General features: G+C 44.6%; 1 protein-coding gene across 7 annotated transcripts in view; it reads left to right on the top strand.

Moving 5' to 3' along the window:
- The window catches only part of SGMS1 (sphingomyelin synthase 1), a 98612-nt gene that overhangs the window by 59280 nt on the left and 24591 nt on the right, over window positions 1–14741 (top strand). Inside the window, exon 1 of one of the 7 annotated variants that reach the window (XM_037399448.1) lies at window positions 1649–1906. The exons of 4 other annotated variants lie outside the window; for them this stretch is intronic. The gene's annotated coding sequence lies outside the window, so the exon portion shown is untranslated. Of the gene's footprint in view, window positions 1–1648; window positions 1978–14741 lie in introns of those variants that run through there. 2 more of the 7 variants (XM_037399446.1, XM_037399443.1) reach the window with 2 other exon arrangements.

The raw sequence follows: 14741 nt of genomic DNA, 5'->3' as shown, positions 1-14741 counted from the left end.
CTATGAAAAAGGAAATCTAATGGCTAGTTCACTTGAGCTGGAGTCTGCCAGCTCCCATGTTAATGATGATCTGCAGAAAAAGAAGAATGAGCCTATGTGGTTTTTAATTCATAAATTAGGGGAAAAGCTGTTTGAGAAAGGGACAAGTTGGACCATTGAAGCAAAGTGATTTTTTTTTTGTGTTGACATTTAAAACAAAAGACTTCTAAATTAATTAAAGGCAGGGGAATTGGCTGGGCTCACCAGCAAAACACAGTGCTTGCTGTGTTCTCCTTGAATTGGTGCTTGAAGACATACAATTTGATGTTCAGTGTCCTTCATCAAAACCTCCTCCCCACCCCTCTCCACACCAGTATTGAAGGTTACTGACAGACCTGTGGTCTTTGGCTTCTCAGCTTTGTGGAGGAGCTGGTCATGAACGTGTCATTGCATTTGATACCTGGCTGTCTACGTGTGTTAGGAGTAAAGGACTGGTGGGCTGTGCTCAGGGGCATGTATCTATTAAAAAACCCAAACCAGCTACTCCTTAAAAATACTTCTTTTATGCATGACAAGATTAATATGGAAGGATTTCTGTGTGCGGCTTCTGGAAAAACTTTTTCCACCCTGTATTTCTTCGATGTGGCTCTGCAGATTCCTTGGTATTACTGGCAACAGGCTCCCTCTCTTGGGATGGGGTTCAGAAAACCTGATGATGCTATTTGTTAATGCTGGTGTCGTCTTTTTTCCCTACATTATTTCATCTGTGGAGTGGAAGCAGGTGACTTCATACGCCTCTGACTTCACTCCTGGACAGTATCTCTCTTGTGTACAGCAGCCAGTGGACTGTGTAGAGTCCTTGCTCTTGTATAAACTGTTGGAACACACTCTGCTGGCACTGATCATGACATCGGTCTTTGCAACATGTGGCTTCCGGCCGCTTTGTACTGTGGTTTTGTACTCAATTACACAGACCTCCCGTTGTCCGGAGGCGAGTGACCAGTAGACATCCTCCACTCCCTCTCGTGCTTACCAGGAATGCTTCACGCCTTCCTTTCGTGCTCATCTGTGCCACCCTCTGTATTTGTGTGTAGGAGTTGCAAGCTTCCTTGATCCTGTATGTTTCCAGTCCTTGGTGTGTCTTTTGGGATAAAGGCTGGATGCGTGCCCTTCGGGGCTGGCGATGCTGCCTACCCGGGGACTCTGCTGCTGGTGGCAGCAGTGGGATGTAGCCAAAAACTTCATTGAAAGGTTGGGGAATATGTTGTTTTGCTTTTAGTGTTGTGAAATAAGACTTTTTTGTCGTGGGTTTTGGTTTTGTGGGGTTTTTTGTTGTTGGTGTGGGTTTTTTTGTTGTTTTTTTCCCCAGAGTGGGCCTCAACATCTGGTATTTATATACATTGGAAAAATGAATCCTTCTTCCTAGCACTGACTCTTTCTGCTTCACAGTGTCATCTTGAGTCTCTCAAAAGTAATACTAATGCAAGGTCAACAGATCCGAATGTCGTGTTAACTGTTACTTGGCTGGTAACGCCCGGAGCTGCGGCGAGGCGTTACAGCGGCTGCTGTAGGAAGCTGCAGCCCTCGGGCCGGGCCGCGCTGCCCGGCCGCCGCCGCCGCCGCCTCCTCTCGGCCGTTGCTGACGCACCCGGCGGGGTGAGACGGCGTGGCCGGGCGCAGCGGGGGCGGTCGGTGGCCGCCGGTGGCCGGCTCACCTCTCGCGCGGTCCCTTCCAGCCGCCTCCGGGCCGGGGCGGGGAGCGGCGCTGGGAAGTTGAAAGGCAACTTTTAATTTGAAGGAAGTTCGGCTCGCGGGGGGGACGCCGGCGAGATCCTCGGCCCCGGCAGCCGCTCCGCCGGAGCGGGGGAGGAGGGATCCTGAAAGGCTTCGGCTTGCGGGGCCTTGCCGCTCTGCCTTCCCGCTTGCGGTAAGCACCGCGTTTGCCTGGCAGCAGGGACGAGGAGCTGGCTGCTGTTACCTGCCACCTGATTTCCGTGAGTGAGTAGCTCTCTGGGTCTGGCTGATCCTGTTTTAGTTAGAAGGCGTGTTCGACTGCTGTGAAGGGCTAGGGGCTGTGATTTGGAAGCAAGCAGAGGACTTGGATACGTTAAGATCTAAAATGCAGCTTTGGGGGATATTTTTTTTTTTTAAGGTGGCACTCAAGCTTATGGTTAGTCTTGTGTTTGTTGGTTGGTTTTTTTTCTGTGTGTGTTTGTTTGTTTTTGGCTTGTTTTCCTAAATGAAAGCCAGCCAGGCTGCCAGCAACTGGGGGAGCAGCTATCCGGCCGTCAGGTACTCCAGTCTTGTCCCCCCAGATTGTGTCCTGGGTCTGGCATGTTTCCATCAAACGGGTTCCTCTCTCACCGCAGCCAGACATTAAGGCACAGTGGAGTTTCTCCGTGGTTTCTACGTTTGGAGGTTTTGTTTGCAGCACACTGGTACCAGGTGATTGGAGTTACAAGGTGTGGCAGTGACGCTTGCATAAACTGAAGTCAGGGACAAGCTGCTGTCCCTTTTGCCATCTTGGGCACCTCTCCCCACCCTAAATCCTCTCCTTAATTGCTGCCAGATATCCCCAGGGCAGTTACAGTGAGTGTTTATGTGAAACGGCAAGTATTTTAGACTTTTTAGATTTTTTAGCAGCTGTCCGTAGGAAGAGTCAGTACCATGCAACTGTGCTGCTCTGCATGTGTCACGGTGTCACACGCCACCCAAAAACGTGAATGCTTCTGTTGTAGAAGAGGGTGGCCCTGGGTGTGTAGAGGAATACAGTGAGTCACGAGGAAACCGTGGAAATCTTCTTGGTGAGCTGAACGTGTTTCAGAAAGAGGAATATAACTTTATCCATAAGCTCTGTTTTAGATAGATGTGTAGCTCCATGGTATGTGTTCCTATTTGTGCATTTCTGGCGTAGCTGCCTTTTCTTCTCATTATAAACCTCCTTTGAACTGAATACTTTAATCTGGAAGCTCTCTAATGGATCTATAGTGAGGAGTTGAACAATTTTTTTTTACTTGACCACTGTAGCTCATCTGTGTGTGTGTGTATTTTAATAAATAAGTTTGTATATATACACAGGAGAGCATCTCCAGGCATTGGTTTTTAGTCTGTGTGTGTGTGTATGTGCATAGCTATAAAAATATTTTTTTTAAATCAGCATGGAGTAAGCAAGCTTAGAGGAGCATTAATTTCTTCCTGTTCTGTCAAGTATTACCATGCCCACTTCATTTTTGAGTTGATTTGGTTATGCAGATGAAAGCAGGAAAGCAGACTATAGCAAAACACAACCTTATCATACCTGCTTACAGACTGTCAGGTAAATCATTAACGTATGCTCCCAATGCTTGTAAAAGCTGCTAAAGACGTTTCTCACCCCTGGAACTCCCTTTTTCCAGGAGGTGAGAAGTGAAGTTACTTGCAGACCCTGGTTTTGCGAGTGAGTGTTTGCTGCTGTTGTGGTTTCTGTACTGGTTAATAAAGTGATACAGTCTAGTGGATTAAGGATTGCAGAGACCTCCTCCCCATGCGCAAAGAATAAATCGTTTTCGTAAGAGAGCAGTTCCAAGTTTCTCCAAGGCAGAGGGGAAAAACACAGCATGCCAGGCTGTGGGATCACCTCATGCATTGCTGTTGTGCTGGAGGAACCGTAGGCCGATGATGCTTTTATTTCATGTGAGCAAGAAACTTGAAATCTGAAGCAGTTGGGTGGTGGTCGTAGATAATAAGTGTTCAACTCTTCATGGAAGTAACTTGAGACCAGAAGAGTTTTGCAGAAGCTGGTGATTAAGACACATAGTTATCCACAAACCAACAAGAGCAGTGTGCTCTCAAGTGCTGTATTGAATGGTAATGCTGCCTTACAGGAGTGGTCCCTCCATCTCTGTCCTGGGAGAGCCGGCCTGGGCAGCTAAGTGCAGATGCAGGTAAGCTTCTCACCTTTGAGGTTTTAGGGTTGAGAGGTGCTGATTAGGATCTTGGCCAGTTTACATGAGCCAGGAGGCCAGGAGAGCAGCAGTGCTTTGGACAACCAGGTTGCCATGATCTGTGTTTGGTAAGAGCTGTTGTGGTAGTGGGGAACAGGTTCTCAGGTCTACCTGCCTCCTGTGCTGCCTGTGGATATGGGCCTGTTATGTTCATGGTGGGTTTTTTTTCTTCCTTTGCCACAGCAGCAGCATGACAATTGCTGAATCACATCAGTTTCTGCTGCTTGCCTATCTGTAAATACTGTAACTTATTAATGAAGCTTAATTTTAAATGGGTTCGTGGTGATGGGCTGTTTTCCTCAGCAGCTTTGTTTCCTAGGATCCTGTGATTCAAATTTGTTTGAGCTGGGAAGATTTGCTGTGGGTCTTGCTGTGCTTAATTTCACACCAGATGTCTGTTTTGCCTTTTGTTTCTGTAGGCATGTAAGAAATGGATTTGTCTGAGGCATTTGGTACTTATAATCTGTACAATCCTGTCTGCATTTGCTTTAAGTTTTAATTGATTGCATTTGCAGTAAGCTTACTTTGTGCAAGAAACTTGGAAGTATAGAAAATTTATAGCACATGAAAACATGTTATATGAGAACAGCAAAAGTAGCCTCATTTGCAATGTTTCCAGCCGTTGCTTGAGGAAAAGAAAAAGGGCTTAGCTTAAGCAGGACTTAAGCTATTCTAGTTGCCACATCCAAGAGCATGACTCAAAACTTCCAGCTAAACTCATAAGCTCCCTGAATGGACACTGGAGTTGTACCTTGGCCTACCCAGGCTGTGTCCCTTTTAGGTGCCAGGCTCTCAGCCCAGCTGTCTTATCCCAGAGGTCTGCCTCGTCCTACAAGGACACTCTCAGTTTTCTTCCTGGAGATGCCTGGGCCTAACAAGACCTTTGAGGGTATAGCTCAGATACCTGGACCTCACTCCAAAAGAAACCTCCAAACCCAAAAGCCTGCTTTGTGCTGTTTCGCGTGGCTCAGTGCCTTGTACAGCCTTCGCTCTTCAACCCTGAGTTTCTATCTGCCTGTGAAAGCTCAAAACTGCTCTTGCTGCTCAGGAAAGTGCCCTTTTTGCTTGGCTAACTTTACAGGGCGTCTGCACGTTATCTTTTTAAAGCTGAGCTTTGTAAAGCTGTTCTACCACAGGAGGAGAGAATTCAGGGTTTGCTGTGTGTCTTACACCTAATACCAAGTGCCTGAAGGAGGAGATACCCAAGCCTGGAGAGCACGAATCAAAACCATTCCCCAAGACCTGAGGTCTCTGTACTGGGGACATCCTAGCCAGTGCTCTCAAGTGCTGTATTGAATGGTAATGCTGCCTTACAGGAGTGGTCCCTCCATCTCTGTCCTGGGAGAGCCGGCCTGGGCAGCTAAGTGCAGATGCAGGTAAGCTTCTCGCCTTTGAGGTTTTAGGGTTGAGAGGTGCTGATTAGGATCTTGGCCAGTTTACATGAGCCAGGAGGCCAGGAGAGCAGCAGTGCTTTGGACAACCAGGTTGCCATGATCTGTGTTCGGTAAGAGCTGTTGTGGCCACGGGGGACACGGAAAAATAAGACTGCTCTGTTCCCTCTTGCCTACCTTGAGCTGTGGGCTCAAGGTTAATGTTTGAGTGTCTCTGCTGCCCCTTGTGCACTTGCCACTGGCCTGTGGATGATTTTTTGCCAGGGAAACTTGCCTGATGGAACACTCTGTTGTCTCCAGCTGCTTTCTGCAGCTGTCTACATGGCAAAGAAGGTGGGGAAAATGGTTAAAAATAGAAGGGCATATTAGGAAACTTGAGGTATGGTTTTAACATACGAGTTGCTCTGACAACTCACTGCTGCCACCAAAAGGGGAAGGACTTGCTTGTGTTTGTGTGACTGTGCAACCAGCGGGTTCAACTGCCCAGCCCAGCTGCAAAACAGAAAAAGAGCAGTTTTGCCGCCATGCAGTCACCGAAGCACAAGAGTGGAGGGTGGTAACACAAGGCAGGAGGGAGGGGTTGCCCCTGAGAAAAGGCTTGTTGAACTCTGTTGGCACAGGTAACCTGAGTTCAGGAGCGCAGCAACTGGAGCTGAATTCAGATGAGTGGCTCGAATGCTTCATGTCGGTAACATCGGCTCTCCTGCACGCTCAGTTCAGGTTTAAAATCAGAACTACAGTATGCGTGCTGCTGTTTCTAGCAGGGCTGAGCTAATTCAGGTTAGTCTACTCAAGAGCAAAGCCTTAAGAAGACTGACGCTGTTTCAATCGTTTATGTTCTGATAGTTTATGGGGATAGTTTGAGTAGTTGGAAAAAACCACAGAAAATACTGGGGCCATAATTTTGCTACTAAATGTAAATTTTCTTGCTTGGTTGTATTACTGCACTCTTACAAGGCATTTTATTTTGCAATAAGCATGTGGAGTATCAGGAGAAAAGTAGTCGACAGCCAAGCAAAGGGGAAATACATTGCATGCTTTGTAAGCAGCAGGCTTTTTAAGCATTGCTTTTAGGAAGCGGCCATTATGCAGTGTTTTGTCAGCAACTCTTCACCCAGTGTTTATCGCTGTTCCTTGTGGTTATCACTGGTCCTTGTAACTTTGTCTGGATATGTTTTCTGCTGCCTTTCCTAAAATAAGGGCAAAAGCCAGTTAAAGGAAACCATATTTTCTTTGCTGAAAAGTTTGTTTCCTGAAGCTTTTTTTGTCTTTGGTTTTAGGGGGATGGGTTTATTTCTGTTTGCTTTCTTTTTTTAACTCTTTGTCAGTCTTGAAAACAGTGTGATTTCTCTAGCTGCCCTTTGGTTCAGACGAGCTCCTGTTGTAGCACCCCCAGCCACACATCAATAACCAGTGAACCATCCTTTTCAGTGCTAAATGAAGAAGGAAATATCCAGGGGTATTTCAGATAGCCTGGATATCCATCCTAGATGGATCCTGAAAACCAGCAAGCATGCTGTGCCAAGTAGTCTGTGCTCAGGACATGGTGGAGGGAAAATAGCAGTTAGGTCAACAGAGTGAAATAATGTTTAGGTATATAATATTTAGTTCAGAAAAACTTGTAACGTTAACACCTTCCCAGGGCAAATGACTTGAAGGCAGTCAGCTTGATTCTTTGCAAGGGGCTGTAGATAAAAGCATATCCAGAGCTTGGTGGAATTCAATGTCAAGTTAAATTTTACCTCCTGATTTGTGAATCTGGAAATTCTCTCTTTTAAAAATGAATTTAAGTTACTCTTTCAGCCTCTGGACAAGAATCCTGAAGACAAGCAGCTAGTTTTACTCAGTTAAGTTTCAAAATGCTTCAGTATTCTTTATCCCTTGTTACTGGGCTGCTTTTCATAACTAGGTGTAAAAGTTCATTGCTCCCAGTGACAGAAAAAGATCAGTGTAGCAGTCAAGCGGATTTTTCATCAGTAAGAAAGCTAACACTGTTATACTTTATTAATTTTTAAAAATTGTGAAGTTGTACCCAGTTACATTCAACTTATATTGGGGAATCTGATGCTTTGGGATTGCTGAGTATTAAGCATCAAGAATGAGGAGGATTTAGAAGGAGGACCACTGGCTAGTTAGTTTTGGTGCGCCTTTGATTTCAGTTTCTTCATCTTCCCAGCTCTCTGGCTTGCTTCTTTATTATTTCTAACTCCTTTTGTGTTTTGAAATTTTCTCTTCTAATCTCAGCCACGTGCTTTTCTTTGGGGACATTGGTTTGTCTGTTCTAAACTAGTCACACCCTACCCAAATCCGCAGTGAAATCCTGGCATTGTTCAGCACTCAGAATTGTGTTTGCATGTTGTACTTAAGTTAGAACAGCAAAGATACGGCCTGGGCAAGCCTCAAGAAACTATTTTGTGTTAGTACAGTTGCAGAGAGAGAATGGAGAGACACTTCAGGTGGCAAGCATATCTGTAGTCCTGTTAAACTTGAAGCAATGAAAAGCAAATAATATATTGCAAAAGCAAAATGAGAAATGAGAGTAACTTTCTGCTGTGTTGGAGTTTGTTTGTCTTCATGGTTCTCCTTGCAGTTTCAGAAAAAGTTGTGCAACTGTTTGCTAGGGACTGAATTTTAGAGAAATGAAGAAGTTCTTGTAGGGAGGTTCATAACCTAGTAGAACAGTTTGCCCTTGATTTGATTTCTGAGCTACTAAATCTACATAAACAACCCTCTTCCAGACCCTGTATATTTTTAAAGGATAAAAATATCTTCCCCGTATATTAAAAATGTAACTGTCTAGCAAAGGGCTATCTGCAAACATTTTCCCTGTATGTGGTGGCCTGGCTTTTGCAACTTGTGAGAGAAAGGTGACAAAAAAAAATTGATCCAATGATTCAGGGTTACTTAAGCTAAAAGCACTCAGTTACTGAATTAGGTTTATCTGGGAGAAAAGTAACGCAGCCTCAGACTTTTGTTAATGTTTAATGTTCTGTAACGGTCTTCCCAGGCATAATTGAGCCATCAGCACAGGAGCGATCCTGTCAGAGGAGTTTATTTTGAGTGATTACAGAGCCTGCTGTAGCTTTCATTTCAGTGCAGCCTGAGCTAATTGATGACCAGGCCCATAATTTATTTACAGTCCTCGGGCATTACAGTTCTCTTTTTGAGACTGATTCTCCTTCTTTTAAAATCCTTTGGAAGGGGAGGAGGAGGCTGCCAGGGCTCATTGGGCTGCCGGCGCTGCTGCCCGTCTGTCGCAAAGTTACCTGAAATATTCTGCGCTCTGTTTTGGGTGATGGTTTCGCACTGCCCTGGTGTTAGCAGCCTCTCCATTTTCCCCTAAGCCTGTTGACCTTTAATCTGGAGCGTGTGCTGCTCGGCTGGGGAGGGTCTGATGCATGGGGCTGACACAAGCTGCAGAGCACAGGGGAAAGGAGGGAGGAAAGGGCAGATGCTACTGCGATGAAAAGAAAAATAAGGAAGAAAAAAGCTTGAGGGCATGAACACTCACAGTTTTTTGTCTAGGTTTCAGTTTGAGATGAATGCTCCCGATTCCCCACCCCACACCCCCCCCGACGTTGCTAGATTCCAGCATAATACAGTTTGTCTCCTACAGCCTGCTCTACTGATGAATCATAGGTCTGCATCGATAAATCCAGCTTTATGCAGAGCTTTGAAATAGGGAGGAACTTCTGTCTGTAATTTCCTCTCAAAATAGGTAAGCAGAAGTGATTTTATACTCAGAAATCACTTTGGGTATGAAGATGACTTCCAGTTCTGTCGAACCTCTGAATAATCGGGGGAGGAGGCAGCCATGAGCTGATGTATGGCTTCAGATTTTCCCCGTGTTTGGGGCAGACCTGCTATTTCTGGATCTTCAGTGGGTTCTTACAACCTTTATAGTCCTGTGTGGTGGGAAAGAGTAGTGTGTGGTCCTTTCAAGACCTGAGCACAACTGTCTTGGAACTTTGTAGGTTCTGTCCTATGCTAGAGAAGTTGCTTGTACAGCTAAGCACAGTGTGAGTCCTGAACTTGGTCAGCTCAAGTCCACTTCGTAAATACAGAGTAGTAAAAAGATAGTCTGAAAATATCTTAGACCACATACCTGATTTTCAAGGGGAAATGTCGTTTTCAGCTGGATTCACAGTTAGTTTTCTTGACTGAACTTTGAGGTGCCAGCTGCCAGTTATTTGGAAGCTGCTGTGCCTTTTGAATCAGGTTTTGCAAATATGAGAAAGGAAACATGCACTGTCAACATGGGCACTGTAACAATATTATTTGTCAGTCAACTGCCTGAAATAATAAAAACAGTAAGAAAAAGGAGATGGCAGTGATAAGGGGCAAGTCTTCCATGGGTAGCTATTATTCTTTCCCAGGGGAATTTGCCAAAGCAATACTTCTGACTGCTAACGCTTGACATTGTAAAGACATTGTGTTTGCACTCAGGTGTGTGTCCAAGTGCTTGGATTGTTTCAGCCATTCTGGCTTAACTACTGAACTGGTGAGTGTCCTGCCCATCTCATTGCAAGTGTTGTATTTGGTGGAGATCCACACCAAAATCATCTGATGTTTGTCTTGAGGTTTGATTTTTGCCTTTCACCTCTGGCCTGACTAAATAATACAGGAACCAAAGCAGTTTCTGCTATTTCTAGGCAGCGTGGATCACAAAGGTGAATATAAATACAGCATTTGTTAATGTAAAACTTCCTTGCCTACTACTTGACCCTGAATTCTGTGCCCTCCATTATGGGACATAAATCACTGAGAACAACAGGATATGTGCAGCATCTACCGTAACAGGGCCTGTTGCTTATGGAAGCGTATGCATTTATATTTTACGTCACTGCCTGTCCTTCATATTTTATTTAATGAAGAACGTAGGGAAATTGGTTACTTGGCAAAAACTGGCTTTTTGTGAACTAAGGAAATAGAAGTTTCCTGATTTTTGTGTGTGTGATGTTCCCCTCCCTGCTGGGTGTACCGTTTTTTCTCAGGGTCTTTCTAAATACTGATTCTTCCTCATTACTCCTCAGAAAGTGAGGAAAGTTTTCAGCCCTGCTGTCAACAACCCATATCCTGGAGATCACGTTGTGCCTTCCATCGAGGGCAAGAAATCCCCATAATGTAAAGGAGCGCAGTATCCTTGTGCTGTCTCCACTGTTTTTTCTAGTCTGAGTTCATTGTTTTTCTCCTTAAATGTTAAATCACATGGTACTGTGCATGGCATGTCTTGCATTTCAGCAGGGATGAGGCGGGCTGTGTTAATTGCATGCGTGTGCTGCGGCTGGACTGGGCTGGTTCATGTGCCAGTCATTGCATTTGCCGTTTGCCTGTGCTTGATGGGAGATGCTGTTTTATTCCTGGGCTGTTGCTGTGAGGTCAGGCTTTAGTAATCTGGCTGCCGAAGACTGATTCAAACCAGCACAAGTCTCAGGATCAAATTAAGTCAAGTCCCTACATTGTTTCACTAATGATGTGAGATAAAACCTGTAAGTCACTTTTTTTTTCAGTGCTGTTGTGGTGTCACATAGGGTGAGCTGCTGAAATCATCAGTATTTTTGCCACAGTACTTTTAGCCCCTCACCCACATTAAATATTTGTGAATTTAGGTATTTTCAGACCCAGTGAAAAAGCTTTGGAGTGCCTGAGGACAGATAAGAATATATTTGCTGTTAAAAGCAAGTTTCATGTGTATTTATGTTCTGTGCAATCTCTGATAATGCAGCCCCACCCTCACCCCCCCAAAAAGCACCCAAACAACAAAAAAAACCCCCTGTAAACCCCACATGCAAATTACTGTGACTGTTTAATAACTTGGTGTGAATACGTTACAGTAGTTGATTTTGTAATTTCCAAAATAGTGCAGTTTTTTTTCCCCCATCAGTAGTCATTTCAACAGCTCTGTATTGCTTGGAGGAGAAGCACTAGCATTGCTGGAGGACTGATGGTGAATTTTCCTGATCTTTCTATACAGAATTTTTCTTTTATAAGCTTTTATTGAAATGCCATGTTTTATCAAGTTTGGAAGATCTTGGAGTTGTTCTTAGGATTTACCTAAGGTTTGCCTTTCACCTGTTTGGCCTGACTAAATAATACATGAACCAATGCATGTCAGAGCACAGTTCAAGTATAGTCCTGTAGAGCAAGTCTGACCATGGGATGCGTAGGTAAAGCAACAGCTATGTCAGGTTGGCCCTATTTTTTTTTTCTCTTAAAATATTCTGTTTACTAATGTATTAAGGAGGCATATATACATTTCCCAGGCCTTGAGGGAGTGCTGGGTAGTCATGGAGCCTGTCATGAGGTGGTGGAAGGGGGTTTTACTGGTGTCTCACTTTCAAGGGCTCCTCTTCAGGTGAGTTTCTGTAGTATCATAACATCCTAACCCCTCCACTGCTCAGATGAGCCCCTGCACGTTAGAAACATCAGTGTAATTGTTACTCCCTTGTTTTGTTTGCTTACTTGGGTATGCATCAGGGATATTGCATCCTGTTGGACATCTCTAGAGGGTGTGACTTCTGAGTGTTTGCGTACGGGAAGGGCTTATTCCCAGTGAGCCTTTTGCACCTTGCTGTTGAAGGTTGATTGAAAGGAGTATTACACTCTCCTGAGTGGCTGCTGCTTTGTTATCTACTTTGCCGTTCATCTTTTAGCTGCAGCCTCAGCAGCTTTTTCCAACCATGCTCTGCTTCTCTTGTGATCTCCCATCCTTCCCCACCAGTCAGCAGAGCTTTGACTTCATGGTCGACACTAATGTGTCTGGGAGAGGAGGACTTTGCTCTGCTCGGTGAGGCAGGTCAGAGTTCAGCTATTTTTGAGCTGCACTTCATCAGCATTACTGACTTGCTTTCATTAATACCTTGCTAATCTGGGCTTCGCCCATCTGCTTGCAGGCAGCTATGGCATCTGCATGACCACAGATTTAAATCCTCCCTCCTCTCCCTCCCTCTCATCTCCTTCCTTGTAATTTATTTTGGTTCCTGGAGAATAGTGCCACTGGGTTTCTGTAGTTCTCTTGCTGCTTATTGTCTTCCTTATTGTATGTTAACCTATGTGTGTAGCAGGAGCTATGAAGCCCAGTCCTCTTTTCTCAGGCAAGCAGCTCAGTGATCCTTTTGGGGTGACAGGCATCCTTCAATTGATTATTAAATGGTTAACTCACATGCCTATTTTCTGGGAAGGAATGCTGATTTTTATTTCCATATACACTTCCCCCCCCCCCCCCCAGGGGTGGACGTGACTCTTCAGTTTCTAAACCAAATGAAATTAACTGAGCAATTTGATTTTTTTGCTGTGAGTAGCATGTGGATGGATCATCTACAGTTGTTACTTGCTTGATAAAACGTGTATGCTGTGATGTAGTCCATGGAGCTTATGTTGGGGTGGATCGTAGAAATGACATTATGTCTAGCACTGTGCTACAAGTCATTAACTCCTCCCACCTAATGTGCCGTTCAATGGAAGAAAATACAGATTTTGAGGAGCGCATCATATAGTTCATAGTGTACAGCTCCGCTTGCCTTGTTTTAGTTGAAAGAAAATGTTTAGACTAGTAAGCAAAGTTTGCAAGGGGCTGTGCACTCATGCTAGCAGCTGGACAATCATGTGCTGATGGTAGCAGGCTGGGTCTGATCCCTCCATCCCTTCTGTGGCAGAAGAGGTATTGTGTGAGCAGCCATCTCCAGAGGCATCTGATTTAAGTATTTTTAACTATTTCTGGTTGTGAAGTATGAATGAACTGCTGACTGAGCTTTGCACTCTTGTTTTGAGTTGCTTTGCAGCAGTTTTACAGGCTGTGGGTAGGCAGTGGAAGTTCGCTTTCCTCGGGTGGGGAAGTTTGCAAGCTGAAATACTGTTTTTGTTAAATACTATTTATAAATGTAGCTTAATTTCCATGACATGAATGTAAGCTAGTTGTACTTACCCAGTACCTCAAGCTGAGATGCTCTTGTTTGGCTGGAATTATGGGTTACTTTTGAACCGATATCACTGACCTGTTCAAAACCTACCAGTTCAGCATGTGAATCTGTTACACAGTCATCCAGTCTCTCATGTTTGGTGTGCCAGAGGGTGGAGTCACTACTTGAAGAAGAAAGGATGGCCAAGAGCCACCCTGCCTGATATACTCCCTGGGATCAGAACTGGAATTGCCAGGTGGCTAATGGACGTCTCCATAACAATGTTAGGACAACATGACACAGGTACATCTCCTATGCCTCAAGTGTGTCACTAGAAAAAAGATTTAGAGGTCATTGGATGTCTGTAGGAGGAACTTTTGAGCTTTCAGTTGGTTATTGAAATATTCATGATTTCCAGAACAGTTAGATAGCAAGATACAAGCTTCTTATGTTTCCTTAGCTCTCCTTATTTGTAAACATAGTTGATCATAACCTTGAGCTGAGAAGAATGTTTAAACCAAAGTATTTTGCAGACTTTGAACACACTGTCATGATTTTAAGTGACTCTGCTTGTCATCTTGGAAATTGTTTGACTGATACCTGGTAGTACACACAGTTGCCATCACTGTCGGTGTGGAAGCAAGCATGTTTTCAATGCTGTTTTGTGCTCTTAAGGTATCTGGCAATTTAAAATGTTAGGAATACTTAATGTTTTTGGGTGGACATTTGTGCATACCTGTTCTTTGGGTTCAGTGCCAGATTGTTGTCAGAAGCAAGATTTAAGTAGGGTTTGGTGGTGTCACAGGATAATGGGGGGTGGGGGTGTGTGTGTAATGGGGGATGGGATGTCTGATGTAGACTGGGAGCAGCTGAGTATGAGTATGGCATTAAGATCTGGAGTCTGATACAGAGATAAAACTACTGTTCAGCACTGGGGGAGGAGTATCTTGGGTTTCTGAAGTCCAAACTCTGAAATTTGGAACTTGTTGCAGCATCAAAATGTCACATTCAGTGGCAGCAGCAGCAGTCCTGAAACGCCAAGCAACAATCATGAAATTATCTATAAAAGGCAAAAAAATAGGGACCCTTAGAGCAGGGAACAGAGCTGGTCTGAATTGCCATCCCTTTCTGGCACTCTTGCTTTCAAAGAAGGAGATGCTGGATAGCTGGACTGGGAGGGGAGAGGATTGGTCCCTCCAGCCTCACTGGATTTTGCTGAATGAATGCAAGTGTGGTTTTACCATCAAGCTGAATGCCGACAGTGGCAGATCTCCACTGTAAACAGCGAGGTTTGGCATCCATGTATTTGGTGGCGAAGAGTGGAGAAGGTGACTGAAATTTGGCAAGCGAACTGAGAGAGTTTTCTTGCTTGTAGCGTTAACTGCTAAAGAAAGATGCTGGGGCAGTTAATCTGAATTTTCAGTAGATCTGGCTTGTGTAAGACAAGTTCCTGTTGTGCAGATGTACACCTGTAACTCACTGGCGATCAA

Source organism: Falco rusticolus, chromosome 9 (assembly GCF_015220075.1).
Source record: "Falco rusticolus isolate bFalRus1 chromosome 9, bFalRus1.pri, whole genome shotgun sequence".
In the NCBI taxonomy this organism is placed as follows: domain Eukaryota; kingdom Metazoa; phylum Chordata; class Aves; order Falconiformes; family Falconidae; genus Falco; species Falco rusticolus.
The sequence above is the reverse complement of the archived record's forward strand: the minus strand, read 5'-3'. Positions and strand labels throughout refer to the sequence as shown.